Here is a 13414-nt window from a genome sequence, read left to right on the forward strand (position 1 = left end):
GGTCTCTCCACCGCTCCGAACCGAAGACACCACATTACCAAAGGCTCCGATTCCGGATATCACTCCGTCAGTTATTGATTTTCCTCCGGATACCGAAACCGAGGAAATGCCCGAGACCATTGCTGTAGACAAGGTCACTCCTGCATGTGGAGCTGCCAGGCCTCCTATGGCCATGTCTATTAAGGCCTACACAAGGGCTAAGGCAGCCAGCCAGCAAAACAAAACATCTTGCTACTAAAACCTTACCTCAGCCTACTCCAGAGACACAAATTATGTCTATGGCTGCTGACTTAATTTCTATGATTAGAGGTTCACAGGCCCATCCTGAGAGAGGATCCCAGCCTCCTTCTGATAAAAGGCCCCGGGTTGAACCCTCTGACCCTATTCCGTCAGATGAAGACTCTGAGGGCTCTGTCCACTCTGATGGCCAGGAAGAGCTCTTCCAGACCTATGAGGACTCTGATGCAGAGGATTCCATCCCCTCGGCCTCCCCTCCTGAGGATATTTCTTTTGGGGAAGTTCTGCATACCATGAGGGAACATTTCAAGTGGCAAGGCCAGGAATATTCTGATTCCAGAAAACGCCTTCGGACTTTCCTTAAGAAGCCCCAACACAGGCCCTTAGCTATTCCTCCTGTACTTGATGTTTTGGATGATTTATATTCTGACTCTAGCGTTACCCCTGACTCTCTCCCTCCTGCTCCAGCCAAGCCAGACAGGTATTACAGGGTCCCAGAAGCTCATTCCCATTTATTCAGGGCCCATACTGCTGATTTGGAAACTATTTCTCAGGGGCCTAAAGGAGTTTCAGCTTCCACCTCTAAAAATCCATTGCCCTCCAACAGGGAAGCTAGGTCATTAGAGAGATGGGGCAAAAAGGTTTACACATCCACTACCTTATCTATGAGAGCTTTGAATTGCCTTTTTCATATGTTACAATATCAGGATTTCCTGTTAGAAGATTTACAAAAAACATTGGCCACTCCTGATCCTTTAGACAGGAAGGCTTTGCAGGAAGCTGTACATAACACTCAGCAAGTAAGCAATCACTTCCTGCAGTGTGGATATGATGCACTGGAAGCTTCATGTAGGGCAGCTATGACAGGGGCAGTCATTCGTAGACATGCATGGTTAAAAGAAAAACCTCTACCAGATCATGTAAAGGCAAAACTTCTGGATGCACCTTTGGAAAAGAACAAGCTTTTTGGTGCTAATGCTAAGGATGTGTTAAAGACCATCGAGGAAAAAGCAAAATCAGTTCAGACGGTGAAAGATTTCCTCCAGGTTCAACCCCCCAGATTCAGTAGGAATTTGCCTTCAAAAAACTGGTCCTTTCCTAATCCAGAAAAGTTTCAAAGGGGTAAAAACAGACGTGGCAGAGGAAGAGGCCAATACAGAGGTCCTTACAGGGGACGACAATGGCAGCCAGGAAACCAAAGAAGTGACGCAGGGGTTTCACCTGCCCCACAGCCACAATCTCAATGACTTTCCTCTACTTCCGCCTACCAGGGAACAAATAGAAGCTCCCTTGGGTGGAAATTATCTCTGTTTGCAGAAAATTGGCACAGACTGACAAAGGACAAATGGATTTTGGACATTATAGACCGAGGCTACAGGTTCCATTTTCATACCTTGCCAAGAAAACAAGGCATGCCAAACCTACCACAAAACCAGAGGGCAGAGGCTATCAAGCAAATCTCTGCTGACTCGGATGAAAGCAATAGAAAGAGTTCCACAACAAGAACAAGGCCAGGGTTTTACTCAAGACTGTTCCTTGTTCCAAGAAAAGAATCTCAATGGAGACCAATACTGGATTTGTCCGCATTAAACACCTTTCTCATAGTACCAAAGTTCAAAATGCTGACTCTACAGCAACTCCTTCCCATGCTGGGCAAGGGGTCTTGGCTGATTACTCTGGACCTCAAGGAGGCATACCTGCATGTCCCTATCAGACACAGCTGCAGAAGATACCTCAGATTTCTTGCAGGGCCAGAGCATTATCAATTCTCAGCATTGCCATTTGGCTTATCTACTGCGCCCAGAGTATTCACAAAATGCCTGGCTTCAGTAATTGCTCATTGCAGGCTCCAGCGGATACAAATTTACCCGTACCTGGATGACTGCCTCATACAAGCGGACGACAAATTGATGTTGACAAAAAACTTGGACTATGTCATACGATTACTTCAAGCTCTGGGATACACAGTCAACTTCCAAAAGTCAAGACTGCAGCCATCCCAGCAAATAATCTTCTTAGGAGCCAAATTAGACACAGCCTCTCAAATGGCTTACCTGACAGAAGACAAGCAAGAGAAGTTAACTCATTACTTCAAAGGTTTACCAAAACTCACCCAGATGACTGCAAGGAGATTCCTACAGGCCCTGGGTTACATGGCATCCTGCATTCTCCTGGTTCCATTAGCAAGACTACACATGAGAAAGCTTCAATGGTACCTAAAAAGCATTTGGTCTCAGCACAGCAACAACTTGGAGACAACCATGCCGCTCATTCCATGCCTACAAAAGGAATTCCTATGGTGGGCCTTGGTGAGCCAGGCAAACACAGGTATGTCATTCAAAAAACCACAGATAACACAGACCATGACCACAGACTCCTCAGACCTTGGATGGGGGGCGCACATGGAAGGCAGGTGTATACAAGGACAATGGTCTCAAAAGGAAACACATCTGCATATAAATCAAAAGGAAATGCTGGCAGTAATGCATGCCATTGAGGCCTTTCAACACCAACTTCAGCAAGGCCATTTACTGATACGGACTGTGATGTGGTATATAAACAAGCAAGGGGGCACCCACTCTTACCCCCTTTGCAGACTGACAATGCATCTTTGGGAAAAATCACTGAGCCTAAACATCCAGTTACAATCCCAGTTTGTTCCAGGCAAAGACAATGTGTTGGCGGACAGCCTAAGCAGGAATTTCACAGATCCACACGAGTGGAGGTTACATCCGAAGATCTTCACACAACTCACTTCGACATGGGGCAGGCCAGAAGTAGACCTATTTGCCTCTCACCTCAACCATCATCTCCAAAAATTCTGCACAAGGACATACCATCCAAAAGCTTGGAAAATAGATGCTCTCTCATTCAACTGGAACTTCCTAACAATCTATGCATTCCCACCTCTGCCACTGATGACCTCAGTATTACTAAAGATCAAAGCAGAGAGACCCAAGGGAATCATAATAGCTCCGGATTGGCCAAGACAACACTGGTACCCACTACTACGGAGCAAATGTCACACCAGGAGGTGGGCCCTTCCCCAATGGCCTCTACTTTTGACTCCACACAATTTCAAAACAGTGCATCCAAACCTTCAGACACTGCAGCTAACAGCCTGGGAGATGCCATAAGTAACCTCAACCTATCTCTCTCCAAGGAAGTTCAGCGAATACTAACAGAGGCTCGAAGACCATCCACCAGAAAGGTTTACTTAGCAAAATGGAAGAGATTCAGCAATTGGAATACCAGCAAGGGACATGATGCTTCATTGTTGAACATCCCACTCATCTTGGAATATTTGGCGGATATGCTAAAGAACGGCCTCTCATATTCTTCCATAAAGATACATGCATCAGCTATTTCAGCTAGATATAACACTGATCCTCCTGTCTTTTCACACCCTTTGCTAAGGCAATTCCTCAGGGGAATCAAGAACATCAAGCCACCAAGAAAGGCCCCAGTGCCAGCCTGGGGCCTCAATTTTGTCCTAGAAAAACTGACTCTACCTCCATTTGAGCCAGCAGCTTCAGTTGACTTGCAATTTCTCTCATGGAAGACAGCTTTCCTGTTGGCAATTACCTCAGCAAGAAGGGTTTCGGAACTACAGGCCCTAATGGCAATACCACCGTTCATAATTTTTCAGAGACAGGGTTTCATTAAGGACCAACCCTACTTTTATGCCAAAGGTGGTATCTAGGGTTTCTTTAAATCAAGCTATTCATCTGCCTTCTTTCTTCCCCAATCCTGAGAATAAGGGGGAAAGACTGTTACATACCTTGGACATTCACAGACAACTTCGATACTACCTGGACAGAACCAAGGCCAGTAGGAAGTCTGAACAACTTTTTGTAGCTTACGCCCCTGCAGTCCAAGGAAAAGCAATTTCAAAACGGACTATTTCAAACTGGATTGGACATTGCATCAGATTTTGTTATTCCTTTCATGGAAAGACTGTTCCAGCCAATGTCGGACCACATTCCACAAAAGCTACAGCCACCTCTACAGCATTCTTAAGAGGGGTGCCTACTAAGGACATTCTAGAAGCTGCTACATGGAGCTCCGTGCATACATTCTCCAAACACTACAATCTCCCTCTATACTCCAGATCCAGAGCAGGCTTTGCTTCGGCAGTCCTGCAGGGTTTGATTGCCACACCATCTTTTTCCTAGAGCATTCCTCCTCCCCCAGCTAAGCTATGGTATTCTACCCATATGTTATGACTGCAGTTGCATTCTTGAAGGATGTAGTACAGTTTTGTACCTACCATAAATGTAGATGTCCGATAGACATGCAACTGCAGTCGGATTTTCCCTCCCTCCGTACCCCTCTATGCCTAGGATCCACTCCTATCCCTGTTTCTCTTAGCTGGGGATATCTGTTATGGTGTATTTGTTTTATTGCTCATTTATTTCTCTGGAATCCTGTTTTTGTCTTCCAATTTGATTACAGCCTTCCTTGGAGGGCACCTGGCATCTGGGGCAAGAAACACTGAAGAAGATGGCATCGGCTGATGCTTATGTACTCCAGCCGCTCTGACGTCGGAGAGAAATGCGACATCAGCCTACGTCGGACCCAGACTTTGGAATCCGGCCGACCGAGGGCTGCCTGAGGCAGGACAACCCATATGTTATGACTGTAGTTGCATGTCTATCGGACATCTACATTTATGGTAGGTACAAAACTGTACTTTTCAACGTTAGTATAAGATATGGTTCCAGTAATATAAAGGAAAAAATAAAATGCACAGAGGCATTTAAAATGAGATGGTGGAGGAATATACAAAGTCAAATGACAAAAGTATTGGGGCAAAAAAAAAAAAAAGAGGCTTTAGCTGAACTGCAGAGATTAAAATGTTGAAATGGAGGGAAGACTGGTTGAACATTGAAATTTCTCATGAACAACTTTCCAAAAACATAGTTGGAGCATGCAGAGAGAACCTAAGATTCTCTGCTATACTAAAGAAACTTGAAGGGATAGACTGCATTTAATTGTGTGAAAGAACAAGTAGTAGGACCACTGTCCCACAGCAGAATTTGTTAAAGAGGAAGTGTGCATGTTTGTGCATGTGCACTCCAAATCCTGCCATTAGAAAGTGGCAGAGACCTGTATTAGTAATTGAAATTTGGTCTGAGGAGTATAGTCTTCTGAGGAACTTTGATCACAACAGTAGACACTGGAGATGATGGCTGGTCTTAGGGTTGTCCAATGGGTGCCCATAGGCCACAGTCCAGCCTGCCAATGTTTTTTTTTCTGTGGCCTGTCAAAGATTTGGCCAAAAAAAAGAAAATTGTTTCTTTCACGTTAACTGGTCCTGTCACTTTAAAAAGTTCAGGACCAGTTAACAGCGCTTTGCATTTTAATGTCTGCACGAATGTTGAATTACTGTGTAGTACAGACTCAGGACAGTTCTCACATGTTCCGCTGGAGGTTGCAGGTGGTGTTGGATGTATCATTGGTGGTTCTCTTGGTTTCATGTTTTTTCCCCCCTTTCTCTCTCTTGCAGAGGTAAGTTTTTTGTGTGTGTGATGTGGGTGTGTTAGTATGGCTATAATTTTCATGTGTGAGGTGTTTATGGCAGTGTGAAGTGAAAAAATAGAGCAGTTTTATATGTGTGAATGTTTGTATGGGTGTAATGCTGGTGTGTATGGCAGATCTGCAAAATTGATATACTCCTGTGTAAGTAAATGGACTGATTATGTATTTGCTTGCTTGTATGAGTATGAAGTGTGCTTGGGTATAGGTTCATAGGTAGGTGCTAGGCGCTAGGCTATCGGCCCAAGGGCCTACGTAAGCCTAGCCAGCAAGGTTCCATGGCTTACGCCACCCAAGAAAGTTATTTTCCTGTGCCACTGTTGAGCAGAGACAAAGAAGTGATCCCCGGGGTGTATTTCCTATTTCCCATCCACTCATCAAGATTTTTCTTGAAGAGTGCTAATGAAGAACTTTGCTTCACATAGATGGGTAGCCTGTTCCAGAGTATAGGAAGTCTCTGGGACAGGAATCTATCCCTCCAGCGTGTCCTGTTTATTGTAGTGACAAGGTTTAGGTCCTTAGAACATGTAAATCAGAGGGATTGGGATTTCTTTAGGTGTAACTTGTCCAACAGCTCTGGGTTTTGCCATAGCTTTATATGTTAGGCAGAGATCATCTCAGAGTAGGCAATATGCTACGGAGTAAAGCTGGAGTTTTTAGAGGCGGTCAGTGTAGGGCATTTGTTTGAGGCCAGTAATCCTCTTTGCGAGGTACTTCTGTGGCCTTTCCAGCTGCTGCAGATGTCTTGTGAGGTACATTCCAAAAGGGGTGTAGTACTCTATAATGGGTCTGAGTGACGAGTAGAGGGGAACAATGACCTATTTATTCCTGGATGAGAACCCTTTTATGATGAGGTGTGCCACGTAGAAGGACTTCCTGACTACTGTGGTGATGTGACTATCAAAGGAGAGACTACTGTCCACCTGGGTCCCAAGGTCTGTTATCACGCATTCGGTGTTAAGTAGATTGCTGCCTGTGTGGTAGTTCATGGGTACATAGTTTTTACCAAAGGGGATAACCCTGCACTTTATGGCATTGAGCTTGAGGCCATGGCTTTGACACCAGGCATGTCTCAGTGAGGCCCTTCTGTAGGATGTCCACACCATTTGGGGACTTTACTATGGCTCCTAGTTTGCAGTCATCTGCAAACTTCATTAGCTAGAGGCCTTCTGTGTTGGCCTGTACTTCAGAGAAGTAGATACCAAACAGGAGATGTCCCAGGACGGAACCCTGTGGTACTCCACTTGTCACTGCTTTGAGATCAGATTTGGAGTCTGCAATTTTAGTGTGGGTTCTGTCAGTGAGCCAGTTGGCAATCCATCTTGTGACGTAGGGATTTATACCTAGTTTAGTGAGTTTAGCTATAATTCCAGAATGGGGGATTGGTGAGGTCAAGATAGGCTGTGTGAACCACCTTACCCTCATCCACGGCTTTGGTGAATGCTTCAAAGAAGTCGATCAGGTTCAGGAGGCATGATCTGCCTTTCACAAACCTGAAATGGGTGGGATCCAGAGTTTGGAGGTTACCAATGTCTTTGTTTGAGTTCCATGATGATATGTTCCATGGCCTTGCAGACCAGGCTCATCAGGCTAATGGGTCGATAGTTCCCAGGATCAGTGGTGGCTCCCCCTTTGTGGAGTGGGATAATTGTTGCTGGGAATGTGAAGAATGAACTGTGTGTGTGAGGAAGGGGCTTGGCAATAAAATTTACTACTATTATCTTAAGACATTGACTGAGTAAGAGAGTATAGCAGTAACCAATGACGTTGGTGTGGTATATTGAAGATTTACCCACGGTTGGTGTGGTTTAATCACAAGGTCTTTTTGGAGAGTAGGAAGGGAGGCACTATTCCCAGAAAGACTGCATACATTTTTTACTCTTTGTCCAGGTCATCGTAAAATCAAACATTATGTAAAAAAAAAATTGAATTTCTTCCAGACCTAAATTACAGTGTAGTCTTGCCAATTTCTGCAGGAACATATCTATAACAAAAATGCTGTGAAATAGCATAGTATTCTACAAAGTCCGTCTTTGATGTTTACTGGACTGTTTGGCAGCATGCTCTGCTGTGAGCAGCACTTGTTCGGAATAAAGAATATGAAAAGATAAATCCAGCGGTCTTAGATGATGTCCTTCAAGGATGCATCTGCAGTCATCACATATGGGTTGTCCTGCCTCGGGCAGCCCTTCGGTCGGCCGGATTCCAAAGTCTGGGTCCGGCGTTGGCTGATGTCGCCCTTTCCCCGACGTCAGAGCGCCTGGGGTATAAAAGTGTCAGCCGACGCCATCTTCCTCTGTCTTTCTTGCAGCGTGTTGCCCGAAGCAGAAGCAGTTCACAAGTGCCGGTCGGCCAGCTCCTGTAATTCAGCTAAACCGAAGACTTCAAAAGCTAAGTACCCCGTTGGGGACTCTTTCTTGCCTCAGCCGATGTCAGATAAAATTAATAATTGCTTAACTTGTGGGAAACCAATACCTCATAAGGATTTCCACTCTTACTGCCTACCTTGCCTAGGCCCAGACCACGAAGTCTCTGCCTGTTCCGCCTGTGCTTCCTTCAACCGACGCACTCTTAGACGTCGGGCGGAGTTTGTAGAGGAATTTTTTGGGGCTAATTTTGCTTACAATATGCCGTCGGAGACTCCGACTTCACATTTAACAAAGAAACGGAAGGACAAGGACCGACACACGCGGGCCGCGGTTTTGGCTGAAACCACGGCCAGGCCTACCGTGAGTGTCTCGGCTGAAACAGAGTCCTTGGTACTTCCGTCCACTGAAACCGTACAACCGACAACCTCGGCCCCGGAGGCCACTACTGTATCTGTTATTGAATCTCCATTAGAATCTGGTGTCCAGGAACCTTCTGACACCATTCCCTTAGACAAAACTACACCAGCACGTGGTGCAGCCAGGCCTCCTGCATCCATGTCCATAAAGGCATTCTCAAGGGCTAAAGCTGCTAAACACTCAAAACCTATGCCTCCCAGGGTTATCCCTCAGGGACCCACTACAGGTTCTCAGATCCTTAGTCTAGCAGAGGACCTTATTTCATTAATTAGGGGCTCACAGCCTCATCCGGACAGGGGCTCTCAACCTCCTACAGAAAAAAGGCACAGGGTTGAACCCCCTCTGATCCCCACTCCTCAGATGAGGCCTCTGATGGCTCTGCTCTCTCGGACTACCAGGAGGAGGCTTTTTCGGCCTACGAGGATTCTGATTCAAAGGAATCTATCCCTTCGGCCTCCCCTCCTGAAGAGCTGTCCTTTGGGTAAACTCTGCACACTGAGGGAGCATTTCCAATGGCAGGGCCAGGAATTCTCTGATTCCAGGAAAAGATTAAGGACCTTCTTGCATTTGCCTCAGCATAGACCTTTGGCTATTCCCCCTGTTTTGAATGTCATTGATGATGTGTACTCTTGAGTCTAGCACAACCCCTGACACTCTCCCTCCGGCTCCTGCCAAACCCGATAGGTATTGCAGGGTCCCAGAATCACATCTTTTCCTTTACAAGGCCCACTCTGCTGATCCAGAAACTATTTCCCAGGGCCCTAAAGGGGTTGCAGCTGTCACTACAAAAAATCCACTCCCCTCTGAAAGGGAGTCCAGGGCTTTAGAGCGATGGGGTAAATAAGTGTATACTTCTGCTACCCTTTCTATGAGGGCTTTAAATTGTCAATTTCATATGATACAGTACCAAGAGTATTTGTTAGATGAATTGCATAAAAAACTGTCTTCACCTGAACCCCTAGATCGCAAATCACTTCAGGATCTGGTACACAACTCTCAACAGGTTAGTAACCATTTCTTGCAGTGTGGTTATGATGCATTGGAAGCTTCATGTAGGTCAGCTATGACAGGTGCAGTCATACGTAGGCATGCTTGGCTGAAGGAACAATCTCTGCCAGACCATGTTAAAGCAAAGCTTCTGGATGCTCCACTGGAAAAGCAAAAGTTATGTGGCTCCACTGCTCAGGAGGTCTTAAAGAAATTTGAAGAAAAGGCAAAATCTGTACAAACAGTCAAAGATTTTATGCAAGTCCAACCACCAAGATTCAGCAAAAATTGGCCTTCCAAGAACTGGTCCTTTCCAGACACAGAGAGATTTCAGAGAGGCAAGAGCAGGTGTGCCAGAATTAGAGGGCAAGCTAGAGGCTCCTACAGAGGATGTCAGTGGCAGCCTCCCAACCAGAGAGGTAGTGCAGGGCCTGCAACTGCTGCACAAGGACAGACTCAATGACTTTACTTTGACACCGCCAACCAGGGCTCAATTGGAAGCACCTTTGGGCGGAAAGCTTTCCTTATTCTCAGAAAATTGGCACATTATTACAAGGGACAAATGGACACTACAAATAATAGACAAAGGATACAGGTTCCATTTCCACACATTACTGAAAAGAAAAGGCATGCCAGACCTGCCACCAAATCAAAGGGCAGAGGCTTTGAAACAAATCTTCAACTTAATGCAAATGAAAGCAATAGAAAAGGTTCCTCTCTCAGAACAAGGCCAAGGATTTTATTCCAGACTCTTCCTTGTTCCAAGAAAAGAAAAGCAATGGAGGCCTATTCTCGACTTGTCCACACTGAATACTTATCTCATTGTGCCAAAATTCAAAATGCTGACTCTACAGCAACTCCTTCCCATGCTGGGCAAGGGGTCTTGGCTGGTAACTCTGGACCTCAAGGAGGCATACCTGCATGTCCCCATCCGACAAAGCTGCAGAAGACACCTCAGATTTCTTGCAGGTTCAGAGCATTATCAATTCTCAGCGTTGCCCTTTGGCTTATCTACTGCGCCCAGAGTATTCACGAAATGCCTGGCATCAGTAATTGCACACTGCAGACTCCAGGGGATGCAAATATACCCGTATCTGGACGACTGACTTATACAAGCGGACAGCCAACAAACTTTGGTAAAACACTTGAATTATGCCATCCACCTTCTTCAGGCCTTGGGATATACAGTCAACATTCACAAGTCAAGACTTGTCCCATCCCAAAGAATAACTTTTCTGGGTGCGAATCTAGACACAACCACCCAAATGGCTTTCCTCACAGAAGAAAAACAGTCAACTACCGGATTACTTCAAAAATCTGTCAAGACAAACTCAGCTGACTGCAAGAAAAATCCTGCAGGCCCTGGGTTACATGGCTTCTTGCATTCTTCTGATTCCTCAAGCAAGGCTACATATGAGGAAACTACAATGGTACCTAAGGAGTTTATGGACTCAGCACAGTCACAGCTTGGAAACTTTGATACCACTCATCCCATGCCTTCAAAAGGAATTTCTGTGGTGGGCTCAAGCAAGCCAGTCAAACAGGGGTCTGCCCTTCAGCAAACCAATAGCCAGCCAAACCATTACAACGGACGCTTCAGACCACGGATGGGGAGCGCACATGGAGGGGAAGGTGCATTCAAGGACTATGGTCACAAAAAGAGCTACGCATGCACATAAACCAAAAGGCAATGCTGGCAGTGATACATGCAATCGAGGCCTTCAAACTCTTTCTGCATCAAGGCCACCTGCTAATAAGGACAGACAATACCACAGTTATGTGGTACATAAACAAGCAAGGAGGCACCCATTCCTACCCTCTTTGCAGACTGGCAATGAATCTATGGGAACTTTCCTTGACACTCAATATAGAGCTGCAATCCCAGTTTGTGCCAGGAAAGGACAATTTACTGGTGGACAGCTTTAGCAGGAACGTCATGGATGCACACGAATGGATGCTGCACCCAGACATCTTCCATCAGATAACACAATCATGGGGGAGACCGGACATAGACCTCTTTGCCTCCCCACACAACCATCAGCTGAAGAAATTCTGCTCAAGGACATACCACCCACAAGCATGGAAAGTGGACGCCCTCTCTTTCAGCTGGAGAACTCTAACCGTGTATGCATTCCCACCTCTTCCATTAATGACCAAGGTCTTACTGAAGATCAGGGCAGAGCAGCCAAGAGAGATGATTCTGATGGCTCCGGACTGGCCAAGACAGCACTGGTACCCATTGCTAAAGAGCATGTCACGGATGAAACCATGGCTCCACAATGGCCGCTTCTCCTAAAACAGCACAATTACAAAACTCTGCATTCCAACCTGAAAACATTGCAACTAACTGCCTGGAAAATACCTTGATTCATCACCAGGATAAGCTATCCAAGAGAGTGAAGGATATCATCATGGAAGCTTGCAGGTCTTCCACAAGAAAGGCATACTCGGCAAAATGGAAAAGATTTCACACTTGGAGCACCACAAAGGGCCTAGATTCAAAAGTTATGAACATGGCACATATCCTGGAATATTTGGCAGAAATACTCCACAATGGCCTGTCTTACTCTTCCATTAAAATTCATGCTTCAGCAATTTCAGCAGAGTACAATACTGATCCACCTGTCTTCTCTCATCCTCTCTTAAGACAGTTTCTAAGAGGAATTAAAAACATCAATCCTCCAAGGAAACCACCACTGCCTACTTTGGACCTTAACTTCGTGTTGGAAAAACTAACACTGCCTCCCTTTGAACCAGCAGCATCTGCAGAGCTACAGTTCCTGTCTTGGAAGACTGCTTTCCTTCTGGCTATAACCTCAGCAAGAAGAGTATCTGAGTTACAGGCCCTCATAGCAGTGCAGCCATTTCTTATCTTTCATCAAGACAGAATCTCTTTGAGAACCAATCCTTCATTTATGCCAAAGGTGGTATCCAGGGTCTCATTAAACCAAGCTATTCACCTGCCTACCTTCTTTCCAAATCCACAAAACAAAGGGGAAAAGCTTCTGCACACCCTGGACATACACCGACAGTTGCGCTAGCGCTACTACTTGGACAGAGCTAAAAGTTACAGAAAAACTGACCAGCTGTTTGTAGCGTATGCTGCTGGTGCACAAGGAAAAGCAATTTCTAAATGGATAGGAAATTGCATGTGTTTTTGTTACTCCTTTCATGGAAAAACTGTGCCAGCTAACATTAGACCTCATTCGACCAGAGCCACAGCCACCTCCACAGCCTTCTTAAGAGTGGTGGCTACCAAGGACATTTTAGAAGCTGCTACATGGAGCTCCGTGCATACATTTTCCAAGCATTACAATTTACCTTTATATTCCAGATCCAGAGTAGGCTTTGCTACGGCAGTCCTGCAGGGCATTTTAGCTACACCATCCTTTACATAGATCCTCCACCCCCAGATTGGCTATGGTATTCTACCCATATGTGATGACTGCAGATGCATCCTTGAAGGACATAGTACAGTTTTGTACCTACCATAAATGTAGATGTCCGATAGGTATGCATCTGCAGTCGGGTTTACCCTCCCTCCCTCCTTCCCCTCTGTGGTATTTATTGGGTACTTACCCTCTCATAGCTTGCTGGGGTTATCTATTATGGTGTATTTGTTTTATTTATTTATACATATATATATATATATATATATATATATATATATATATATATATATATATATATATATATATATATATATATATATATATATATATATATATATATATATATATATATATATATATATATATACTTATATATATATATATATACTTATATATATATATATATATATATATATATATATATATATATATATATATATATATATATATATATATATATATATATATATATAT

The 13414-nt window shown here is 44.8% G+C and overlaps 1 protein-coding gene across 1 annotated transcript in view; it reads left to right on the forward strand.

Annotated features, from left to right (window-relative positions):
* ACSL4 (acyl-CoA synthetase long chain family member 4) overlaps window positions 1-13414 on the forward strand; it is a 469611-nt gene that overhangs the window by 17969 nt on the left and 438228 nt on the right. The window lies entirely within an intron of this gene.

The sequence above is a fragment of the Protopterus annectens genome, chromosome 15.part0, assembly GCF_019279795.1.
Source record: "Protopterus annectens isolate FY-2018-M chromosome 15.part0, PAN1.0, whole genome shotgun sequence".
NCBI classification, from domain to species: Eukaryota; Metazoa; Chordata; order Ceratodontiformes; family Protopteridae; genus Protopterus; species Protopterus annectens.